Source organism: Helianthus annuus, chromosome 12 (assembly GCF_002127325.2).
Source record: "Helianthus annuus cultivar XRQ/B chromosome 12, HanXRQr2.0-SUNRISE, whole genome shotgun sequence".
Taxonomy (NCBI): Eukaryota; Viridiplantae; Streptophyta; class Magnoliopsida; order Asterales; family Asteraceae; genus Helianthus; species Helianthus annuus.
The window spans coordinates 30481657-30487776 of NC_035444.2; the positions used below are offsets into that span (position 1 = coordinate 30481657).

A 6120-nucleotide genomic window follows, 5' to 3' on the forward strand; every position below is an offset into this window, starting at 1 on the left:
GATATCAGTACATGAAGGTAAAAACCGACACTAATACAGAAAACGCCAAAAGTTGGTGCCGAATTGATATTGGAAATCTTTTGGTTCGGGAAATTCAGTGCTGCTACCCGGTACCATTTGCTCATCCCTCGGTTACCGTATTGTACAACTTTTTTGTTGATTTTCTTCAACTTTAATTTTTTCTTTTTTTTTTAGTTTCAGGGGTAGGGATGAGCTCGGTGCCAACCGATACAGAATCGGTACTGATACCGAAAATACCGGTTACAGTACTGGTATATGAAGGTAAAAAACGGTAGTGAACCGGTACCAGGAACAAGAACGCCAAAAGTCGTTACCGAATTGGTACTTAAGATCTTTCGGTTCGGCAAATTTCACTAGTACACAAGTAACCATTAGACGGGGTTCAATTTTGTTTTTAGACGCGGTAATGAACATAACCCCGTCTAAATATACACACACAATCTCATCACATCAGGATCCTAACGAAATATCCTTTAAATACTAATAAAATTCACGTCTTTTGATACGAACCCCGACTTAAAATATGCTTACATAGCTTTAGACGGTGTTTACAAACCCTGACTTAAAATATAATTTAACACTAATAAAATTCGCGTCTTTTTATACGAACCCCGACTTGAAATATGCTTACATAGTTTTAGACGGTGTTTACACACCCTGACTTAAATATAATTAAAAAACCCCTTTTAAGTATGATACGATGGAGATATTTATTATTTGAATTTTTTAAGTATGATATGGATAGAGATAAAAGGCCATGTTTCCTAGTTGCAGTAAGTTTGTAATTAATTAGGATAGTAGCTTAGGTTTATAAATATGCAAGGTTGAGTTTTGAATAAGAAAAAAGGTTGTTTCCTTTTGGTGCTATAACGTTTATTTTGTTTGATCAAAGGCTGTAAGCAAGAGTATTAATTGGAGTTGTGCGTTCTTGGTTCACTTGTGTAAACGCCTCAGGTTTAACAATCATCTCTATCAAAATTCTACATTTTTTTAATCCACCATTGATAACAAGAGTTACAAGGTTAGTAATTTTGTAATGATATTAATGTCCTATTTAATTGTAGAATCATAGTTATATGTTTTTACTTGCTTCTAACTGCTATAATCTAACTTTTTTTTAATGAAAACATTATATATTATTAAAATACTATATTAATAAAACAATATTTTTATTAATACTAATAAACTGTGGTTTCCGTCTGTATAAAATATTTGTATGAGTAAACTGCTAAAATCGTCCCTGGGGTTTGACCAATTTTGCTAGATTCATCCAAAGAAGTTTTTTTTCTCACCTGAATTACTGAGGTTTGTAAATTGTTACTAAATCCATCGAAATCTCTAATACCATTATGGTACCGGCTACCGGTATCGAAATTACCGAACCGGGTACATTTTCGGTACCGACTTTTAACATTTTCGGTATCGGTCCGGTACGTTACGATACCAGTATTTACACTTAAATTTTATAAATACAATTTTCATGCTGTTGGGATTGTTTTAAGAAAGTAAATTAAATTAATTAACCTATGTAGAGTTGACCAGTCAAAAAATTTCATATCTCATCCCTAACCAGCTCCAAACATCTACCCTTATTTTCATTTCCCTCCTATTCTTCACCCCATTTCTCCGACTCTTGCTGCCAAGGTCTTGCAACCCCTCCGACCAATCCCCACATCTTGCCGCCGTCACCACCACTTCCACATTTTTCCATTGTCACCATCGCAACCCCCTTGTCACCGTTACCACCGCAACCACCTCCGCTGCCGCCACCGCCACCACTCACCCCATTCCCGTCGCGTCACCACCTCCGTCGCTATTTCAGGCGAGTCATAGAACATTCTTTGTTTGATTCATCCATCTTAGACATTGTGAGTCCTAGATTTTAATTATATGATGAAATCAAGAAGATGGGTATTTGGGGTTTCTAATGAATTTTGCTATAATAATCCAAATTATAGAAATTGTGAAATATACGGTGTTTATCTACTAAAGATGGGTATTTGTAGAGTTACATGGAAGGTACCAGACATTCTATCTTTGTTGTATGACATTTTCTCGTATTCGTGATGATATGCTAGATGCGGTGTTCTAAAGTTTAGAAACATTTATCTTAGTTTCATGACATTATTGAACTCGTTTTTGAATTTTCTGTTTTAGGATAACACTTGAGTGCTTGTGGTAAAAATGGCAAGCTCTTTAAAAATGAAGGATTTATTGGTCCGATGCCCCGACAATAGCTGTCTTTCAGAAGGGTTGTGAACATGTATGGTCAGGTACACATTCCTTGATGAAATTTTGCTATCAAAAGATGTTGTTATTGGAGGGCATCTGTTATTTTCTATAAAAAACATTACATGATAGAACTTGAGAAGATAGTGGAGTCAAGCTCCAACTTTGATTTGGTTTATGATATACTATCTGGGCAATTCGTGATTATAAGTTTTGCTTTAGTGTACTTCGACATAATGTAATCTGTTTATATTATTATTTTACCTGAAACTTAACCCCATTGGAATTGAGTATAGAATTTGATTTTGTTTATATACCAATCAAATACCACTAGTTGGAAAGAATACATCGGAATCCTATAGTAAAGATTTGTAGATGGGCTTATTTGTGGTGTCAAAGCTGGACTAGGTTTTATTTTTACAATGGCTAACGCAAACATACTGTAAATCAATCTTTGGATGACTTCAAAAGTCAATTGTATTTGTTTCCCAAAATATTATTGGTGCACAGGTATGCCATGTTATGCTGAGTACATGTAAAATCTTACCACCAAATGCCAATAACGAACGTCTTTAGGTACGTATACTATAAATTTACTCAGTTACTTCGTGTTTAATAACGAGTTTGTTTACATTGATCATGACTACGAGATTTTTTAATTAAGTTTACTATACATGCTCATTTGTTCAATTTCATTAAAGACTCCCCTCCTGCAGAGTTTGTATCTAAGATAGATGTCTTACAAATGCAAAACATAGAGTTGACTTTTTTTATATCCAAATCCAAGCTAGACTCTTCTGTCATCGTCTACTTTTTTTTTATGCTCAGATGTGAGATTGGCTGCTGAGTCTAAAAGTAGAAGGTAAATGTTGTTATTTGTCATGTTTCATAATAATGCAATACATTTGTATTTCAAATTTTCAATCGATCTTGACTTTCATACATTTTTTAAGTTATTGTATTTAACACATATCTCAAAGAACTCTTATATGTCTGACTGGAGTTTTTTAGTTTGGTCATCATTATTTTCATTTCGGGTAAGAACATGAGTTTTATGTGTTTTCCCTTCCTTTTTAGGTTGCTAGCTACGTAAAATGGCTAGAAGATGAATTAGAACTTAATGCTTTTCGTAAACCTAGAAGTTGTAGAGGTGGAAATGAGAAAACTGTTGGAAGTCAAAGAACAACCCTTTTGGCATTCTTCCAATACTAAGGTAACATTGAAATTCTATTCATTTATCCTATCCTCAACTTATGAGCTCACAAATGTGTTTGGAACTATCTGATCGGTCTATATAGTCTCAAAGGCTATAGAAAACCACTATTTTAGTGTTTGCATCTTGAATAATGTCCTAGCTGTTTGCACAATGAAAGGTGTTTATTTTTTGACAGGTAACTGCTACTATCATTGTTAAAAAAGAGTTAACACGAGGATCATTTTATTCACATGATGATTGTGGAAGAGGTTCACGAATGAAGTTTTGAATATTTATTTCAAACGTTTGTTAGTTTTGTGCTATATTTTGACACTTATTAGATTTTGACCCTTTTGGCGGGGGTTCCATCTAGTTTATTCTAATTAACAATTTACAATGCTCGTTGTAGATACCATTGATCCCGTGGTGAATCTTTGACACTTTGGAGCTTTAGACATATACTAAGGTACACATTTCTTTTCTTAACCTATCGGATTCGACCCGTTTGAACCGAAGTTTTTTTCATATTTTTTCACATAATATTATTATTATTATTATTATTATTATTATTATTATTATTATATTAATTTAGCATAATATAGCTAACTATTTAGTTTGATTGTTGGGATTTTTTTATTTAAACATCTCCATAAATTATTATTTTTTTAAAAAGAAAATATGTAGAGACAACAAGTCGTCTCAATAAGTGAATTTTTTTCTTTTTTTGAAAAACCTATAGATACAACAAGTCGTCTCAATAGGTGAATTTTTTTTTTTTTCTGAAAAACCTATAGTGACCATTTTTTTTTTTGAAAAACCTATAGATAGGTGAAAATCTTTCTTTACTATATAAAGAAAAACCTATAGAAATGACAAGTCGTCTCTATTTTCGCTAAAATGTTTTCTAATTTTTTTTAAAGACAACCTATAGAGACAACAAGTCGTCTCTATAGGTTAAAATCTTTTTTTTTTAATTTTTTATAAAGAAAAACCTATAGAAACGATAACTCATCTCTATATTACTTATATGTTTTTATTTTTATTTTTTTAAAGAGAACCTATAGAGACGACATGTCGTCTCTATAGGTGAAAATCTTTTTTTATTTTTTATAAAGTAAAACCTATTGAAACGACAAGTCGTCTCTATTTAGTAAATATTAAGTTTAATTTTTAATTTTTTTTTTGTACAAACTTGTAGGGACGACATGTCGTCTCTACAAACTCTTCTATAGCAACATCTATAGGGACGACTTTTGTTTGCCTATAGGGACGAGGCTGTAGAGAGAAATTTTATAGAGACGATATGTCGTCTCTATAGGTTAAAAAGGCCTATAGAGACACCATGTCCTCCCTATAAGCTGAAAAAAAATGTCGTCCCTATAAGGTATTTTTCTTGTAGTGAAAGACAACCGATGTGCCTTCTTAAACGTGAACACAATCAGTGTTGAGTCAAATGTGTAGAGAAATGAGAGCAGAAGTTGAAGAACACATTAGGACTATGGTGCGTTATCATGATGATAAAGAATTCATCCTTGTACCTTATTGTGCCGAGTAAGTCTAATCTAATTAACTTTCTTTGTTTTATTAGTACAATTCATTAACTATGCTTTAACTTTACTTTTTGTAGTGGACATTGGACTTTGTTCATTATTGCCGTAAAAGTACGACGAGTATATATTTTAGATCAACTATTCAAAGAGGGCAACAAGAATCCTAGCCACTATCGTCTTACAAATGTGATTGAAAGCGCCTTGCTGCCAATAAAACCCACATTTGATATGGTTAATGTAAGTTTGTTTTCTATTTCTTAGTTTGATTTTAAAAAATTTTGAATAAGTAATAATTGTTAATTTATTGTAGTGCAATCAACAAGCTGAGACATGAGAATGCGGCTATATACTTCTTCAATCTATGTTCGACTTTGTCAATGTGTATCAAAAGCAATTTCCCAAAGTAAGTCTATTTCTTAATTATTTTTTAGATGTGCATAAGTATATACAAGATAACGTGCGCAAAAATGCTTACACACATACGAGTAGTTATGTGTTTGTAACAATTTGTTTGTTGATGTTAACTAATTTCTAATAATTATAATATTTTCTATTTTTTTAGATGTGGAACGACATGAAAGAGGTTACAGATGAAGATATAGAAAAGACGTTGAAGGAATTGATGCCAATTTTTTTTACGGGTTGGGTATTCCTTCGTTTAAATATAGTTTGTTTATGGTTTTAAATAGATTAAGTAGTGAATTGTTATTTTACCAATTAATATTGTAGACTTTCGGGTTAAATGTGTATTGGTTCACTTTTTACTTGTCCGGATTTGATTACGTTGAATATATAAGAGGATTGATTGGATTTGACGTCTATGTTGGAGTGCAGATTATTTTTTTTTCTGCATATTATGTCATTTTTTCATATCTCTTTTTTACTACAGATTTTTGTTTGAAATTTGACAGCATAATTTGTCGTTCTTACAACATTGGTCATAAGTCGCGGTTCATCCAACACCGACTAAAACCTTTCCTAAAATTGTAAAACGACTTTAAGTCGGGGTTCATCCAACACTGACTAAAAACTTTTCCTAAAATTGTAAAACGATTTTAAGTCGCGGTTCATAATGCCGACTAAAAACATTTCCATAAAAGTATCAACATCTTTTTAGTCGCGGTG

General features: G+C 32.4%; 1 long non-coding RNA gene across 17 annotated transcripts; it reads left to right on the plus strand.

Moving 5' to 3' along the window:
- The first annotated feature begins 1609 nt into the window (after positions 1 to 1609).
- Positions 1610 to 5808, plus strand: LOC110894521. Of its 17 annotated transcripts, XR_002566385.2 has the most exons (10): positions 1610 to 2040; positions 2179 to 2294; positions 2761 to 2826; positions 2967 to 3112; positions 3328 to 3463; positions 3855 to 3911; positions 4907 to 4996; positions 5073 to 5232; positions 5306 to 5398; positions 5558 to 5808. It is a non-coding gene; the product is annotated as an uncharacterized LOC110894521 (long non-coding RNA). The 17 variants fall into 17 exon arrangements; XR_004874672.1 differs by adding an exon at positions 3642 to 3749 and having other exon boundaries at positions 2179 to 3112; positions 4644 to 4996; XR_004874674.1 differs by adding an exon at positions 3642 to 3749 and having other exon boundaries at positions 2179 to 3112.
- Positions 5809 to 6120: the final 312 nt, after the last annotated feature.